Source organism: Herpailurus yagouaroundi, unplaced genomic scaffold (genome assembly GCF_014898765.1).
Source record: "Herpailurus yagouaroundi ecotype Mexico unplaced genomic scaffold, PumYag 77, whole genome shotgun sequence".
Lineage (NCBI taxonomy): Eukaryota > Metazoa > Chordata > Mammalia > Carnivora > Felidae > Herpailurus > Herpailurus yagouaroundi.
Window position 1 is genome coordinate 90,390,036 of NW_024412388.1, and position 19,296 is coordinate 90,409,331.

Genomic DNA, 19,296 nt, shown 5'->3' on the forward strand with positions numbered 1-19,296 from the left:
TTTTATTTTATTTTATTTTATTTTATTTTATTTTATTTTATTTTATTGAAAGAGAGACAGACAGAGAGACAGACAGACAAGAGGGGAAGGGCAGAGAGAGAGGGACACACAGAATCCAAAGCAGGCTCCAGGTTCTGAGCTGTCAACACAGAGCCCCAGGAGGGCTCTCCCACAGATGCTGGATCCTGACCAGAGCCCAAGTCAGACCTTGAATTGACTGAGCCACCCAGGTGCCACCTAAGGTCTAAAAATTCTCACTGTAAGGATTTCCATCTGAATTTTTACCTAGCCACAGCTGAAATAGTTGCATAACTATTGTGTAGTTGTGCTAATGCTGATTACTCCTACTTAGTGCTGGGATGTCACGTGCACTACATCTACAAACCAAGATTTCCCCCCCCCCCACCTCTTCTGTAGGAAAATAAATATTTTTAATGATTCCATGGGTATGTAGATGGAGAAAACATGGGACTACTATAGAAATAAGTGAATTAGGTGAATGAGCCACATGCTAACGTACATTGCTTATGTTTTGGGGAATTTCCCCCTAATCTTGAATATACTTCTAATGAAGAATGAAGAAGGGATGCTATTGCACACAGTCAGCTTCGTGATTTGCTAGATTAGATAACATTTAAGTGAGGAGAAGCAGGTCAGTTTGCATGGGTTCTGTTGTTCTGTGGTCTGGTGTTAGGTTCATCCAAATAACAATACAAGATCTGTTTCACAATAGGAAAATATTAAGTCTCCAAAAATCCTAGAAGCATATTTTGTGATTCTCCTTTTAGAAATTGCTTCAGTCTCCATAGAGCATCTTGATCTGTCACAGACATTTCAAACAACATTTGATCTGCTCAAGGTTAGAACTGCTTGCACCATGCCTAAGGTGATGGATAGAATTATTCTCCTCTCGGATTTTTTTCCAAAAGACATACTCCCCCCGCCCCTCCTGAGAGAGATCAGTACACACAAAGTGATATGCTTAGCATGTAGTATTCAGGGGAGACCTCAGATATTGTGCTATGATATGTACAAGAGCAGTAAATTCTCCCTCCCTCTCTCTCTCTCTCTCTCTCTCTCTCTTTTCCATTTTAGGAACAGTATCCTGACATGCTCAATACTTCTGGCTCTTCAAAACTACACTGTGGTGTAAGTCTTCAAATTTGTCAAATTTGACACTTTTCTCTCACCTCCTAACAAATATAGATATTACTGAGACTTCTATGGAACTTTTTATTCCTTCTCCTCAGGTCACATCATTTTGAAAGAGAGAGAGAAAGAGAGATTGAAAACAATCAGGAGAGGGGTAGAGAGAGAGAGAGAAAGAGAGAGAGAATCCCAAATTGGCTCCATAATGTCAGCACAGAGCCTGATGTGGGGCTTGATCTCATGATCTGTGAGATCCTGACTTGAGCCAAAATCAAAAGCAGGATGCTTAACTGCCTGAGCCACCAAGGTGCCCCTATGATAATACTTTTATTTTTACAAGATTCATCTGCCTTCTTTTCAGGTCATACAAACAAGTAAAGTAGATTTTAATGTTAGTAACATCTTCTTCTGACACACATCCCAGAGTTATGAGAATATCCAGAGGTGATGAGTTTTCACATCTTCCTTCCCAGAGTGTACTGCAGGATGCACTTGTGTCCAAATTCATTTTCTGACTTTCATGATACCCATGCAAACTGGAGGCTCATTTTGGTTTCCCACATTATAAAATATTAGTAATACCTCAAATCCAGGATACAGTCTTTACCCATATCACTCTCCCTCAAACAAACAAACAAACAAACAAACAAACAAAACAATCACTCCTATATATGTGTGCCTTTGAAGAAGACAGGGTGGAATAATGTTAGTGAAAATTTGCGGTGGTATCATTCAAGGTACTTTGGGGAAGGGCCATGGATTTTCATCATCATAATGATTCAAGCTTCTGTTTATCATATTTCAATTTTGTTGTGGCTATTGCTTTATGGATATGTTAAAGCTTTTGTTCATTGCTTATCTATATCCTTTACAGACACCTTGAAATCAATTCAATATCACCAATGGTTCTTCTGGTACAGTCTTCTGACTACCTCTCCAGTTATGCTACCTATTATAACAGCCATTCTCACTTTTATTCTGCTGGTTTGATGCTGCCATTTGGACTCTGCCACCCAATATATTTGCCCCTTTTTGATTCATGGGGCTTATTTTCCATGGCAGCTTCTCCTACACTTATCTCCAGCCTATAAATGACAGCTATGGCAGAGTTTTGAAAGAATGTTGGTGATTGCCTAATCCTAGTGCCTCATTGAAGATTTATTTTCAGTGTTCTCTTAGATGAGAAAGGTTATGTGAACTCAGGTTATAGAAATTTCCTGTATGCCTGTTTAAATTTCTTCCTCAACATTAGGCCAAGGCATCTTTGACATCCAAATATCGTTTAGTATGAATCATGATTAAATTGAGATTTCAAACAATCAGGTGAGTCAGCGGTTGTGTAAACTAATGCACTATAGTCAGAAACTATAGTAAGAATCCTTATATCAACACATTTATGTCAAACTAAAGCTAGAATCCACAGCATGCGTTCTATCTTCACACACTAGCCATTTTTATATATGAATTAATGTATATGTTAATTTTAGACACAAACATATAAATTTTCATATTTATAGGTCAAAAATGGTCAAATATAATTTCATATGATTCAACCTAAGAAATAAACACAATCTCATTTAATTTTAAGGGACATTTGATGTTTCCTTGGATTTTCTGAGACCTGACTCTACTTACATGTGAAAAACGAATGGGAGCAACATGAGGAAAACTCTTTTGTAAGATCACTACTTCAAGTGAGGTAATTATAGGGTTTCCAGGCAAGCCAGGTGTAGCTTGCTCAAGTAGCAGATGTGAGGCTGTTTATGCTGGCAATGGTGTTGGGCATTTTGTATCAACTGAATCCACCTAAATATGACTGAAAGAAATGTCCTATCTCTGCAACTCCAGTGATTGGAGTTTTACTGTTTCCAAATCTCTGAACAATTTTTTTCTGTAAGATACCTAGAAATATTTGTAAATTCAACTGATGCTTTAACTCAGCAACCTAGGGTATCAGATTTGCATATGATTTTAAGTATGTCTCTCCTGTGGCTGATGTCAAATAAATTATTTCGGGACAGGAATCAAATCTTTTTAGTTTCTTCATCATGTTTTAAACTAGGAATTTAAAGCTCTGAGCTTGCCTCTTTCTTGAACTTCTCCAATTCAGATAGAAACTGCCACCCTCTCCCATGTACCTTGTGTTGTTTATTTGCAACAAAATGGCCAAATACATTGGTATTTCATTCCAGGTGACTATGACTAATAATTTAACTATTTTGCTGTTGCATGAATTACCAATTTCCTATTTCCCGGTGATAATTGAGTCTCACTGAAAACCCAAAACTGTCAGATAAACAATCTCAGTTTCCCATCTTTGAGTAATATATACCCACATCTATTTCTAGTTACACAACAGATTGTCATTAAAGGTATATGTTAGGAAGATAAATTATTTTAGGTATTGCGGCAGTTATTTAAAACAGGAAAATAGATGCTTATGAGATTATTAGAAGTTTTTAAGGAGTTAGCTTCAGGCTAGGGCTTCCCAAATGATTTCTAGAAAACAAGAGAACATACCTCTGTTAAAAGTTTTTTTGGGGTGCCTGGGCTCAGTCATTTAAGCCTCCGACTTCAGCTCAGGTCATGATCTCACCATTTGTGAGTTCCAGCCCTGCGTGGGGCTCTGTGTTGACAGCTCAGAGCCTGGAGCCTGCTTCGAATTCTGTGACTCCCTCTCTCTCTGTCCCTCCCTGCTCGCACATGCTGTCTCTAAAACAACAACAACAACAACAACAAAAACACAAAACATTAAAAAAGAGTTATTATTTATGCCACAATTGTGAACATAGACCACAAGGTCATTGCTATGACTACTGCAGCTAAGTATGCACACTTTACTTGAAATTCGGGATTCAGAATCAGGGAATTAGTACTAGAACTTCCACAACATCATGGACACTGGAAAGTGAAACCAACAGTTTTTAGCACTGCAATCACCTAATATCCCTGGAGTGACTCATCATTGTAATATCCACGATCTTGCTCAATAATGCAAACTAGCAGGAAGTTGGCCTCTGCTGAATTACTGTCTTTCTAATTTTATAAAACAATATAATTTGTGGAACTTATCCACATCTAGAACCTAATTAATAGCAAATGAAAACTAAAACAAATGTCCCATCTCTGCAACATACGAAAGAAAACTGGAAGAGGATAAAAATGTGTGCGGATTGCCAATTATATCCTGTCCAACTTAAAGGCCAGCATATTGAATGGGCAGAATTATTGAATTACAAAAAATGATGACCATTCTTGGAGTGGAAAAGAGTGTGAGCTAAATTTTCAGATAATGAGAAAAATTAAACTCCACTGGTATCATGGATCAAATACATGAATTATTTTTTAGATTGGGGTTGGAAAACTATAGTTTGTGGCCTGTTTTTGTAATATATGTGAGTTTAAGATTTTTTTTTTTTACATTTTTAAAGTGTTGGAGAAAAGTGTAAAAGAAGATGACTTATCTTCTGTGGCATGCAAATCCTAAAATATTTATTATTGCACTTTTCTCCCAAAATGTCTGCTGATCCCTGTGTTAAATGAGAACAAACAAGTCAGAGAGGACATAATTCAACAGAATTTAGTATTCATGAACAGACTTTGTCTACCCTTCCTATACTCATTCCTAGTATGGTGTCTGATACCTGGTATACAGTAAGTACTTAAGTGTTGAATCAACATACTTTACAACACTACCAATCTTTAGCAGACTTTAGCATGATTCCTGTATATTGTGGGGTTTTTTGTACACACACCTTAACACTGTCATTCAGATTATGCAATAACATAAGCAATATATTACTCTAGGTTGATATGCATGTCAAAGTGGCACATCGACTCATATCCAACCACATATAAAATCAAGTCTGATTTTGAAAGAGCTTTATCACCATTCAGTTTGTATCCAACTTGGATCTCTTCTTGCTTGGGGAAATTTATCTCAAGCAATATATTCCATGTCACTGAAACCTATTAATCTAGTTTAATGGTGACTTATCCATACGTCTGTATGCATTAGAAAACAAAAACAAAAACAGAACAACAACCACAACAAAACTTTAAGAGATAGATTTGCCTTTGTAACACCCAAGGGCTCATGTGCACAACAAATTCCTTTTACTACAGACATGACAAATAATTAATTAGGAATATAGTGTGCTTTTTGTTTTGTTTTGTTTTCAGTTCAAACTCATTTCCCTTTTATTAAAGTCCACGTTACCGTTACATGGTTTGGTACGCAATAAAGGAAAATTTGTTCAAATAAGGTAATATGTTATCATCAGTATTTCTACGTGGTTGTTTACAGTCAAGTAGCATTATGAATAAATCCTTGGGAAGCCCATCCATGGGGTTTACACTTTGATTAGACCCAGGTCCTCTGGAGTGGAGTTTCCCAGTTGATTTAAAGTTGGCCTAAGTTCCTGGATGATATAGGGGTAGATTTCCCTGTGAGGTCCTGCTTTGTCCTTAACAGCCTCTAGGATGCAAAAGCAAACTGCACTAGCAAATCATTTCGCTGTCTGCATGCCTGCAGAGCAGCATCAGTGATTTGGGGTTCTGGAACCAGATCAGAGTCAACAAGCACATTCATCCCTTTATGCAGTTCCCAGATATTAATATCTGGCTTGTTGAAGTATATCGCCCAGAAAGCATCAAATTCCTCATCTGTCTTAAGTGACCATGGTAGCAGCAGTGGACTGACTAGGCAGTGGCGGCGGGGCTGGGGGATGGAGTTTGGGGGGTGTAAGGGTGTGGGGGGATGGGTCTGAGTCCAGAGGCCTCGAAGGCTGGCACCTGCGGGGGCAGCTGCAGCTACATGGCAAATGGGGAGAGCGGGAGCTGAGCAGGATGACAATGACAGCAATCAGTCCAAGACTGAAGGGAAGCCTGGGGGGCTTACACCCTGGGGAGCTCCTGGGGGCCGGACTCATGCACCAGACACAAGGCGGGCAGAGCCTATAATGTGCTTTAATACCATTTTCCTATGATTTTTTCTTTTAAACACCTGAATGAACACATCTGTGGTTTTGAGAATATTTTTCTCATATGACAATGTTGTTAAATTATCTAAAACTAATATTTCAGATTATATATTTACAAGTACACAATTTACATAATATAAGATACTCCTTAAATTCATGTATGAAAAGGTTCAAATAAAGATAAAGAACATCACAAATTCAAACAGTAAGAGGAGTATTCCAGTATTTGAATAAGTGAGCAGGACATAAAATGAAAATAGACTGTATGTAGAGAAAGAGAATGGTGTCCAATAAGCTCTTTTATCTCTAGATATCTGTTACTGAAATTTCAAATGGACTTTACTAATGACAACATAATTTTCTCTTAAATATTTTGCCAGCGCAGAGAGGAATAATGATATTTGGGTGCCTGCTTCTTGAGAGAATTTTATGAAGTAATTTTTCTAAGCAAAAGCTTTGTAGCACCAAGGTTATAACCTAAGGCAGTGGAAAACTGATATTTTAATTTTTTCCATCCTTAGGGAATTGGTTAATTTTTCAAGTTAAAGTCCCTTTGAATAAATATGTTAGAACCTTTTTTTTAAACTGAAAAATCAAACTACCATTATAATTAACTTGCAGATAAATTCAGACTCACATTTTTCCTGAAAAATAAATTTGAACAATCATAATATCTACTTTCTGGGGAAAATAATCTTTTATTTTAAATATATTCTATTTTCTTAAATTTCTCTTTACATTCAAAGCCACATTTATAGTTATTAAATTAACAGATGATATTATATTTCTAAATATAAGGCATTCAGGATCTTAGTAAAATTTTGAAAGATGAAACTAAAGTAAAAGTTCTCAAAATCTACCTATCTACTTAGATAAATGCAATGCATTTAATATTTCCATAACACAGGCAAAAATAGTTTTGAAATATTGTTCACAGTTGATTTCTTTTTATACTTTATGTTATATAATTTCAAATAAATTTGTACTTCCTTAAACACTCTTAAATCTGATACTTGCTATTAATGTAAGAAAGTAAATTTTGAACTATATTACTCAGGTTTTGGGATAGTTGTCCATGAGTCAACAACCAGTTTTGACCTTTTAAAAATTTTATGGGTTTCTGGACTTTTTTAACTTTAATTTACAAGTGTCTGTTCCTATTTGTAATAAATTATGCCCACTGTCCACCTCTAGCCATAATAACTTAGACCAAGATGTTTCTTTCATGGAAGATTGAGAATGCATAGCTGTGGATTATTTTCCTTACGTAGTATAAATTTTCACATGCACAGTAGGATGATATAGTGATTATAGTATTTCTTGTGGACTGACAGTCAACACAAATGGTTCACAAAAAACAAGAGTAAATGCACAGAGAGAAGCAGAGATGCTGTTGGAGTTCTAATGTCAGCCTGCATTCTTACCTTTGGTTTTTGTGACACACAACTCAATTTGTATAAAGCTTTCTCTAATTTATTGAACTATTAGTTATTTTCCTTCAAATTGGATTTTGTTGCCTGCAGCAAAAGAAGCACAATTAATGGAAAAGCCCTATTCTCTACATTTTTCTAGTAATGCTATCAGTAATTCTCCTAATCAGAAGTTCAAACTTATTAACCTGGAATTACAATTTAATACAATCTGGGTTTGTTAAAAATCTTATAAAAACTGTATGCTTCAGTTTTTAAAAAAAAAATTCTGTTCTGCGTATATATTTTTTCATTTATTTATGTTTTAATTTTTAAAGACTCTTTTAAAGTTTTTATTTAAATTCCAGTTAGTTAACACACAATGTAATATTAGTTTCAGGTGTACAATATAGTGATTTAACATTTCCATAAAAAAAAGTGCCCTTCTTAATCCCCATCATATATTTAACGCAACCCCCACCCACCTTCCCTCTGATAACCATCAGTCATTCATTCATTTACAAATATTTATTAAGCTACCACTGTGAAAATGACACCATGTTAAGTATCATAGAGACACATTTTCTCTCTTTTATTTTTCCTGTTTCTTCATTAAACTTTTCTTAATGTTTATTTATTTTTGAGAGAGACAGAGACAGAGCGCAAGCAGGGGAGGGGCAGAAAGAGAGGGAGACACAGAATCCAAAGCAGGCTGCAGGCTTCAAGCTGTGAGCATGGAGCCCAACATGGGGCTCAAACTCACAAACTGGGAGATCATGACCTGAGCCAAAGTTGGATGCTTAACCAACTGATGCTTAGCCACCCAGGTGCCCCAGTTTTTCCTGGTTTTGAGTTGATAATAATTGTCTTGCTTTTCTAAATAATCATGCTTTATTATTTGTAATTTTAATATAATACTGTGTGTCTAACTTATAAAATGTGATTAATGTATATTACCAATCTCCTTTTCTAGACTTCAAGATTTGTTTATACATCTTAATATATAAATATACTATAATGCATAGATAATCAAGATATTTGTTGAAGGAATGTGGGTTATTGAACTTTAACCTATTTTTATGGTTTTTATTGTTTCCTATTATATAAAATTTCTATTTTATAAACTCTAAGTTCCTAGCTCTCTGGTTGCAGTTGTCCATGCCAGAAGAATAATTTTATTCTTCAGCTTCTTTTCTGCCTTCTGCATTGGGAATGCATTTTTGCCCATTATCCCTTAATCCATTACTCTCTTTGTATAAGATAAGCACTGATTGCCTCACTGCTTCCTGGTATTCATTTTAAACAATTATGATAATCTTAGTCTAACCCTTGATAGTCTTTCAACTATTAATTTTATAATATTTTTCAAACTTCTTAACATTTAAAACTTCTATAGTTTCATTTAACACTTCTTTGTTTATGACTGGTTAGTCTGCATCTTTTGTGTTATTTAGTTCTTTATTTAATTTTCTGTTCCCATTCGCTTCATAAATTCTTTGATTGACCAATTTGTACATTGAAGTACCCAGCTTTCTTACTATAACTCCTAGTGGAAGCTTCCCCTCCCTGAAATAGAATCTCTAGTCACACAAAACCTAAGGGTATGGTAAAAAAAAAGGCAAAATTCTTGAAGTGTCTCACTGGGAATGATGGTAAGTGGGGCCACTTAGACTTCCAAATGTTGAAATTCTACCATTTGGGGACCTATCATTTGGAGATTAAAGGCAATATAATAATTAATTTTGAGGGTAAATGGTGTCCATCCTCAAATGGTAACATCTCCAAGATAATGCACTTTCAAGACTGATGAAAAGATGGTTTACCCTTTAAGGCTGGTTCAGTAAGAAGGAAGACCAGTGGATCCATGATCATGTGCCCATTTCCATACTACCTTTGCTGTAAATTAAGTCTTTTAAAAAAGTTTTTATTTAAATTCCAGTTAGTTAACAAACAGTGTAATATTAGTTTCAGGTGTACAATATAGTGATTCCACACTTCCACACTTGTACTGGATACAATACCCAGTGTTCATCACAGTAAGTGCAATCCTAATCTCCATCACTTATTTAACACCTCCCTTCTGGTAACCATCAGTTTGTTCTCTATAGTTAAGAGTCTGTCGCTTAGTTTGCTTCTCTCTCTCTTTTTCCCTTTGTTCATTTGTCTTGTTTCTTAAATTCCACATATGAGAGAAATCATATTGTATTTGTCTTTCTCTGACTTATTTTGCTTAGCATAATACTCTCTAGCTCCATCCATGTTTTGCAAATGGCAATATTTTATTCTTTTTTATGGCCAAGTAATATTCCATTATATTATATATATACCACATCTTCTTTACCCACTGGTCACTTGAAGGACACTTGGCTTGGACAAGTTTGGCTATTATAGATAATGCTACTATAAACATTAAGGTGCATGTATCCCTTTGAATTAGTATTTTTGTGTCCTTTGGGTAAATATTTAGTAGTGCAATTGCTGGATCATAGGGTAGTTCTATTTTTAACTTTTTGAGGAACCTCTACACTGTTTTTCAGGGTGGCTGCACCAGTTTGTAAATTAGACCTTTAGGTTTGGGGCAATGTTATATGTGACTCCTTGTCAGTGAATCAAACACTTAGTTAGCTTTCAGATAATTGCTGATTAAGGCCCTGTGGAAAGAATGATATACCCATAAACTGAAATGTATATGGATTCCAATCAAGATGAACTGTCACCCCTTCCATGAAGAAAGGGTTTCGATTCAATAATCTCAAGATAAGTGACTAGTTGGTCTTCTCAAGGGATGGTGCTATATTAAAGACTCAACATTGATCTTTCTTGCTGACTGATTATATATTTGCTGTGGATCATCCTTAAGTATAGGATCACAGCTGTTGAGCCAATGATAAGCCTACTTCCTTGCCAGCATGGGCACTCTGTGAATGAGCCTAGTGTTGGTATTGGGATGTCTCATGTAAGAACGCTTATAGCATTACTCACTAAATCTTTCTGTCCAGTCATTACTTAAGGCCTTTTTGTGGTGAGTGTTAATAAGTAATACAAATATATTCACCCACTATGCACTCTCATAGAATCGTCAACATTATTTTTTGTGTGTGTGTCAGACCTCTTTATCCCTGCACTTTTTTTGTCATTCTCTAATGTACTGATTATATCCAATTAGAAACATCCAATTTCATAGTCTCTAAAATTACTAATCCTTTAGATACAAGTACCTGAGGTATGTCTCCATTTGTGTGTTCACTTCTACCAGTATCTTATCCAAGTATGGCATCAGTAACACTTTAACAGAAGCACTGTTACTATATACTACAGTATGCTAGCAATTATTATCTCTCTATCTGACACCAGTGATGGGGTTAGACTGGCAGGTGACCTCTACTCTCAGAAAGGGGACCTCACTTTGAGAGAGAAAGTTTCCTTTAGGCAATGGTTATTCCACTTGAGGAAATCAGCTTTGTGCCACTAACAGTCCCCGCAGTTGGGAAAACAAGTACCTCAGCCTTGAAGAGAGGTTGTAATTAACGTGTCATTGCATTCAGGATGCTTTCAATCTTATTTTTAATCCTGGCTCATGTTCTTTTACTCTCCAATGGCCACTTTCCACATCTCACCTTGCACTTTTCTTTCAACCACCTTGCACTTTTCGTTCAATTTACTATACAAATATTTTTCAAAATAATGTTATCAAGAATCAACATTGATCATGACATTCTTCACTCAAAACCACCAACAAATGTCTGTCTTATAAGGGGTTATATTCTCCTAACTTAATTTGCTATTAGAAACTTTGAAGCATCTTCTATTTGATTTGCAACCCAATTGAACTTACAGTTTCATGCCTCTTGCTTTATCCTCAATTTCATATTTGTATACTTCCTTGACCTCAAAATCTTGTTGTGAAAATAATATACATTTATAAAAATGAACTGACAAAGATGCCATTTTATATTGATTTTTAAATTATTGAATTTATACTTTATACCGAAGTGTGAAATTAGTAGTGCAATTGGTAACACAGACTTGTGGAATAGTGACCACAGTTTTCATGGTTCATTTGGGAGACGTGCAGAAGGTAAAAGGAAGGAGATGGCCTTCTAAGCATTGGAGAAGATAGAAAGAGAGATGGTTAGATGAAGTGTATATAGCCTTTTCAAAGACAATGTAGAGGACAGTCTGAAAAACAACAAGAAAAAGGGTTTCATTTTGGTGACTAATGTGGGATACAAATGTAAAACAAGTATGGTTTTAGATTATTAATGACCAGAACTACCATTTCACAAAATTTGGATTTTATACCTTTTAAAGGAGTGGCATGATATAAGAGGTTTTCATATTTATCTGAAAAAGACATATTTGCTCCGATTTTATTCAGGATTTTTCTTTGTATTAATTGGAGAATATGCCATTTTTACTTATTTCAATAGAGTGCATGAGTTCAAAATAATAATAATAATAATAATAATATTAATAATAACCATTGTATAGGTCTTACTTTTCTCTGGTTAAATTAAGGGGCTTATCATATAGTAAGATAACTCCATATATGAAGGAACTTTTTGTGACTTCTTAACTCTGATTTAAGCAATGGAAGATCTCTGGAAAAGAAATGTGGAGCAGCTGGTGGAAGGAGAAGAGGTCATCAATAACATTATTGTTATTTTTGATAGGTCATCTAACTGCAGACATTCACACTGATTGTAATTACATAAACATATGAGGAAATAACACAGTATAGAAGAAAATTGCTGGAGTGATTATCTGTGAAAATGGTCATAAGCTTAATCAAAACTAACACAGTATAAGACATTGCAATAGGTAGGTGGATGTGATGAAGCGGAATTTTAGAATTTTTCCTTTGGTTACTTCTTTTTCTTATTTTCAGTGAAATAAAATGCAAAGTTATAAGATAAAAGGGAGGATGGAGAAAGAGTGGTTGGATGCCTGAGAAGAGAAAGCAATGTCTGAAACCATCACTCAGGGAAGTGGAAAGATGAATGGACTGGATGAATATAGACAAATGGTTTGGCAATGCTAGGGACATATTGAGGACGATGATAATGGACATAATGTGATCCCAGTGAAAAACTTAAGTCAAGGGATAAGCAATTTTAGTTGAAATATCCTGAAAATAAAGTAGCTTAAAAAGCTATAAATTTATTTCTGCTCCCAGTTAACAGATCTAAGGTGATTGCCCCAGGTTAGTGGGAAATTCTACTCTTGCTACTGACAATCATTGAATGACCTAGTTTCTTTCCAGACTTCATCTTGGCTTTTCTCTAGGGCCTGACTTTATCTGCATGTTCAAATATAGCTAACAAATTTATTCTGGGCTGTAAGAAAGAGAGGAAGATCATTTGCTTAATTTTTTTATAGGTAAAAAGACAGAGGATGAAAACATCGCTTCTGCTAACATTTAATTGGTGAAAAATTAGTGATGTGGGCACAGCCTGCCATTGTGGTGTATAATGATGGAAAGTATATCCACCTGGATGTGCGTCTATTGCCAAAGAGAAAGTTAATGGATTGTACTAATATTCAATGTCTCCCATATACAGCAGACATTGAAAAACATTCAGCCCATCTGTACTCAGGTGTGAAGTAAGGAAAGTATGGATATAAACAGTTTTATTTTCCAAGAGGGTACAAGGAAGGGAGAGGTGTCCAAGGAATTTAAGGGTGCAAGCAAAGATGTGATAATATTGGACAAAGGGATCCAAGCTTTGTGAAAGTGGAATAAAGATATGAGATGGGGCTGCTGCTGAGGGTTACTGCAAAAATGGTGAGAAATGCAGTTTTACAGGAAGCTTGTGTGACTATGGGAAATGACTTTAAAAGGGTGAAATACCTTAAATCAAGGTTTTAACAAGTAAATAATAATGAGAAGTTCTAAGGAATAAACACAGGACTGTTTTTTTTTTAAGTTTATTTATTTATTTTGACAGAGAGCGAATAGAGGAGGGGCAGAGAGAGAGAGAGAGAGAGAGAGAGAGAGAGAATGAGAATCCCAAGCAGGCTCTGAATTGTCAGCACAGAGGCTGATGTGGGGCTCAAACTCATGACCATGAGATCATGACCTGAGCAGAAGTAGGATGCTTAACCCAATAAGCCACACAGGCACCCCATGGACTATGTTATCAATTCATGTTGTTAGATGAAATAATTGGATGAGAGAAAGTCAAGGAACTGAGAGTCTGGATTCAAAGATGTATTCACTGAAACACTACACTGGAGAAGTTACCATCTGTAGGTCTACTTAAGTAGACCAATCATTCATCCCCTTCTCTTGGAGTAGGATCTTGGCACAACCTTTCTGTGTAAATTCTCCTTGCTTACTTTTTGATGTTACTGATGAGCCATCCCCAGTCATTACAAATGACCTCTTATGTGAAGGACTTAAAAAAACAGAAAAGAAGACACTACATTCCTAAATAAACGGTGGAAAATGAATTCCTACTCAGTAGATTGAGATAGTGAGTCAGACAACATACCCTGTATATATCTCCGTTCTGGTTTTGATAAAATAATTCATGCTATCTGCCTGTCAAGGCATGGGTAATCCATAAAATAACACATTTTAGTGTTTTGTGCAGGAGGGCATTTAATTCTTAAGAAGAAAGACAGTTCTTCTGTTTAGTAGTCCAGTCAGGAAGCTATGTGTGTGTTTTAATCTTTAGTTGGCATAAATAACCCTGCCGCTTTTCATTCAGATTGCATTGCCACTAATTCTGCTTCCTCCTCAAGAATTCCTTTTCTACTTGTTATTTACATCTTTCAAATATTTACAGATCATTTTCATATTCCCTTAGCCCAGCTATAAATATTATGCAGCTTTAATCTCCCCCCATAAATCTGTCTTCCCTTCTCATTATTTAGTTGTTTTTTTCCACCCCCCAGACTCTTTGGAACATTACTACGCATGCCTGGTATTGAAGTGCCCCTGAATTAACACAATATTGCAGCTTCAGTCTCACCAATGATGATAGAAATTTCCATTTTGAGTATTGGATATCTCTTCATTTTGTATTTACTATTATATTCATAGATTTTTTTCCTTTTGTATACTGTGCTATATCACTTTTCTATATGAAATATTTTGATTAAACTAAGTATTTCATATATTGGCCTTTCTAATATCCATGGATAAGTCACAATAATGGTCTCTAAAATCCATGATTTTCTTTCATGTTCGATTGTGATTTCAGTTTCCCTAGAAACTGTATTTTCAAGTCACATTAGCAACACAGTATTCATTCCCTCTTTCAGATATTTGGAAAGGTGTTAAATAAAGGACAACAAAAGTCTAATTACTGAAGGTAAGTTTATTGCCTACAGGTAAAATGTCTCCAGTATATAATTATCATTCCTTTGATGACCATATTTCATTCAGTATTTAAAGCAAGAAGAAATATTTTTATTCTCCACAAATTAGATTATGTGGAAGTAGCATTTAATGGAGTATTTTCTTAACCAAAATAGGGTTCTGGATGACCTAGCATAGTGTGCTTCCTAGGGAAATAGAAAATTCCTAAGCACCCTGAATACTATGTAGTATTCTACATAGTTTCCAGTTGGTGCTATGACGCTCTCTCCCCAACTACCAAAATATTATCCACATTATGATATTAATGTTCTAAGTTAAGAAGTACAACACTGTGTTTCCTGAAAAGAAAGTTATTCTCTGTATACAAATTTTCCTAATGGATTTAGCATATCTTTTAAGACTTGAAGTACAATTGTAAGTACATCATGCACAGTGAGATATTAAGAATGTAAATTGAAATGTATACAAGCAGAGAGGCCTAAAACAATATATTCTGGACACTTCAATTTTTGGCTGATGACAGGTTTTGGGGGGGTAAGAGAAAGTGGCTTCAACTAAAAGTCAGACAATTGGATGCTATTGGTTCCTACCCCAAATCTAATGCCTGCATTAATTTTCTTCAGGTGCCCACTCCTGTAATAGCAATTGAGGTGAAGATATCCCACCTCCAGCTTCAGAGATTGTTTCTGATTAGTCATAGCCAATATATGCAGGAGAAATTGACCAAAGTCCAATATCCACTTCTGTTAAAACTTTCAGCAAACTAGGAGAGAGGTGGAATTTCTCCGGCCTGATACAGGCATCTACATCAACTCTACAGGTGGCATGATAATAGAAAATGGCTAAATGTTTTCCCCATAAAATCAGGAAAAAGATAAGTATATCCACTCACAACTTCTATTTAATATTGTGTTGGAGGTTTTAATACATGTGATAACGTATGAAAAAAATGGTATCCAGAATGGAAAGAAGAATAAAACTGTCTTAATTTGCAGACAACATGATCATCTATGTCGAAAATCTGATGGATTTACAAAAATGTTGCTAGAATATATGAATATAAAAGGGTTGCAGTATGTAATGCAAATATACAAAAATTGATGTATTTCTATACTCATAACAAACCACCTGAAATTAATATTAAAATAACATTTATAATAATATTGAATGGGGGCGCCTGGGTGGCTCAGTTGGTTGGGCGACCGACTTCGGCTCAGGTCATGATCTCGCAGTTTGTGAGTTCGAGCCCCGTGTGGGGCTCTGTGCTGACAGCTCAGAGCTTGGAGCCTGTTTCAGATTCTGTGTCTCCCTCTCTCTACCCCTCCCCCGCTGGTGCTCTGTGTCTCTCTGTCTCAATAATAAATAAATGTTAAAAAAATTATAATAATATTGAATATATTATAAATTTTAAAGATGTACAAGAGCTTCACACTGAGAAGTGAAAACATTGCTAATTGCTGTTAAACAATTAAAGAATACTTAAATAAAAGGAGAGAAGTATTTTGCTTATTTCTCAGAAGTCTTAATACTATGAAGAGGTCAAATCTCCAAAATAAATGATAAATAAAATACCTATTAAAATCTCAGCAGGCTTTTTATAGAAACTGACATGCCATTTTTTTTTTTTTAATGTTTTTATTTATTTTTGAGACAGAGACAGAGCATGAGCAGGGGAGGGGCAGACAGAGGAGGAGACAGAATCTGAAGCAGGCTCCAGGTTCTGAGCTGTCAGCACAGAGCCCGACGCGTGGCTCGAACTCACGGACTGTGACATCATGACCTGAGCTGAAGTCAGACGCTTAACCAACTGAGCCACCCGGGCGCCCCCGACATGCCATTTCTAAATTCATTCAGAAATTCCGAGGACCTACAATTGCCAAATAACTTTCAAAGCATGAGGACAAAGTCAAAGGGCTGACCTGATTTCAAATCTACAGAATTATGACAGTGTGATTTTTGCATCAAGATACAGAAATAGATCAATGGAAAAGAAGAGAAAATCTGGATATAGACTGATGCATACATGACCAACTAATTTTTTGTAATAGTTTTATTGATATATAATTCAAATGCCATGCAATTCACCCACTTAAAGGGTACAATTCAATTACATTTAGTATGTTTACAGAATTGTGCAACTGTAAACACAAATTTAGAACATTTTTGTCACCTCAGAATGAAAGCCCATACTCCTTAGATCTCACCTCTGAACACCCCAGTTTTCCCCAGCCCTAAGTAAACACTAATCTACTTTCTGTCTTTATAGATTTACCTGTTATTCTCATTTTATATAAATGAAATAATATGCCTTATGCAACTGTCTTCCTTCATTTAACATGTTTATGAGGTGCATACATGTTGTAACATGTTATCAAGACTTTGATCTTTTTATGGCCAAATCATACTACAATTTTGTTTATCCACTCATCAATTGATGGATATTTGGATTATTTCCATCTTTTGGCAATTATGAATAATGCTGCTATCAACATTTATGTAAAAATTATATGCATATCTATTTTCATTTCTCTTTGGTATATATGTCAGAGGGGAATTATTGGGCCAAAAGGTTATACTATGTTTAAAATCTGAGTGACTTCCAGATTGTTTTCCAAAGTGACCGCACCACTTTTATTTCAACCAACAATCTACGAGGGTTCTGTGTTTAAAGTGGAGTTTCACTGTGGTTTTGATTTGCATTTCCCTGATGACTACTTATGGTGAGTGTCTCCTTATGTGCTTAGTAGCCATTGGTCTATCTCTTTTGGAGAGATGTGTATTCAGAAACTTTGCATGTTTTTAACCAGGTTATTTGTATTTTAATGAGTTCTTTATATATTCTTATCAGATATCTAATTTGCAGATATTTTCTGCCATTCTTTAGATGTCTTTTCATTTTCTTGATAATATTTTTTGATGCATACAAGTTTTTAATGTTGATGAACTACAATTTACCTGTTTTTTCTTTCTTCTTTGTGCTTTTGCTGTCATATTGAAGAACCCCTTGCCAAATCCAAGGTCACAAATATTTACCCCTAGGTTTTCTTTTAAGAGTTTATAATTTGAGATCTTACATTTAGGTCTTCATACATAATATGAAGTAAGGTGTCTACTCCATTCTTTTGCAGGTGGATTTCCAGTTGTCTCAGCACCACTTGTGGGTAAGATTATTCTAATCCAGGTGAATGGTCTTGGTTCGTTTGTCAAAAATCAGTTGACCACAGATACATAGGTTTATTTCTATTCCATTGATCTGTGTATCCATATGCCTGTACCACATTATCTTATTTACTGTAGCTTTGTAGTAAGTTTTGAAATGAAAAATGGTTTTCCAATTTGTTCTTCTTTCTCAAGATTGTTTTGACTTTTCAGTGTCCCTTGAGCTTCCATATAAATTTTAGAACCAGAATGTCAATTCCTATAAAGAAAGCAGCTGGGATTCTGATTGGGATTGTGCTGAATATATAGATTAGGTCAGTTTGGGCATAATGCTATATTAAAAATATTGTCTTCTAATTCATGACTATGGGAAGTCTTTCCATCTGTTTACATCTTCTTTAATGTCTTTCATCAATGTCTGATATTTTTCAGAGTTTAAATTTTGCACTTCTTTTGTTAAATTTATTCCTAAGTATTTTATTATTTTGAATATTACAAATGATATTTATTTTCAATTTTTATGTATTGTTATGGCTATTTTTATATAAACACAACTGATTTTTTTGTGTGTTTATGTTGTATCATAAACATTGCTGACTCTTTTTAGGTCTAAATATTTGTGTGTCTGTGTGTATGTGTATGAATTCTTTAGGGTTTTATCTATATTAAATTATGCCACCTGCAAATGAAGATGTCTTAATTTTTATTCTTTCCAATTTGGATGCTTTTTATTTCTTTTTCTAGCCTAATTGCTCCAGCTAGAACTTCCAATACAAGGTTGAACAAAAGTGTCCCATTGAGCATCCTTGCCATATTCCTCATATTAGGTTAAGATTATCAGTCTTGCATAATTGAGTAAGATATTTACTGTGGATTTTTCTTAAATGTACTTTATTGAGTTTAAGAGGTTCCTTTAATTCTTAGTTCATTAAGGACTTTTATCAATAAAGGGTGTTGAGTTTTTTCAAATGTGTTTTCTATATCAATTGAAATAATCATGTGCTTTATTATATTGATTTTTCAGTATGTTGAAACAACCTTGGATTCCTGGGAAAAATTCCATTTGGTCATGCTATATAACCTTTTTCAGAGAGAGAGAGAGAGAGAGAGAGAGAGAGAGAGAGAGAGAGAATCTTTTTTTTTTTTTTTTAATTTTTTTTTTCAACCGTTTATTTATTTTTGGGACAGAGAGAGACAGAGCATGAACGGGGGAGGGGCAGAGAGAGAGGGAGACACAGAATCGGAAACAGGCTCCAGGCTCCGAGCCATC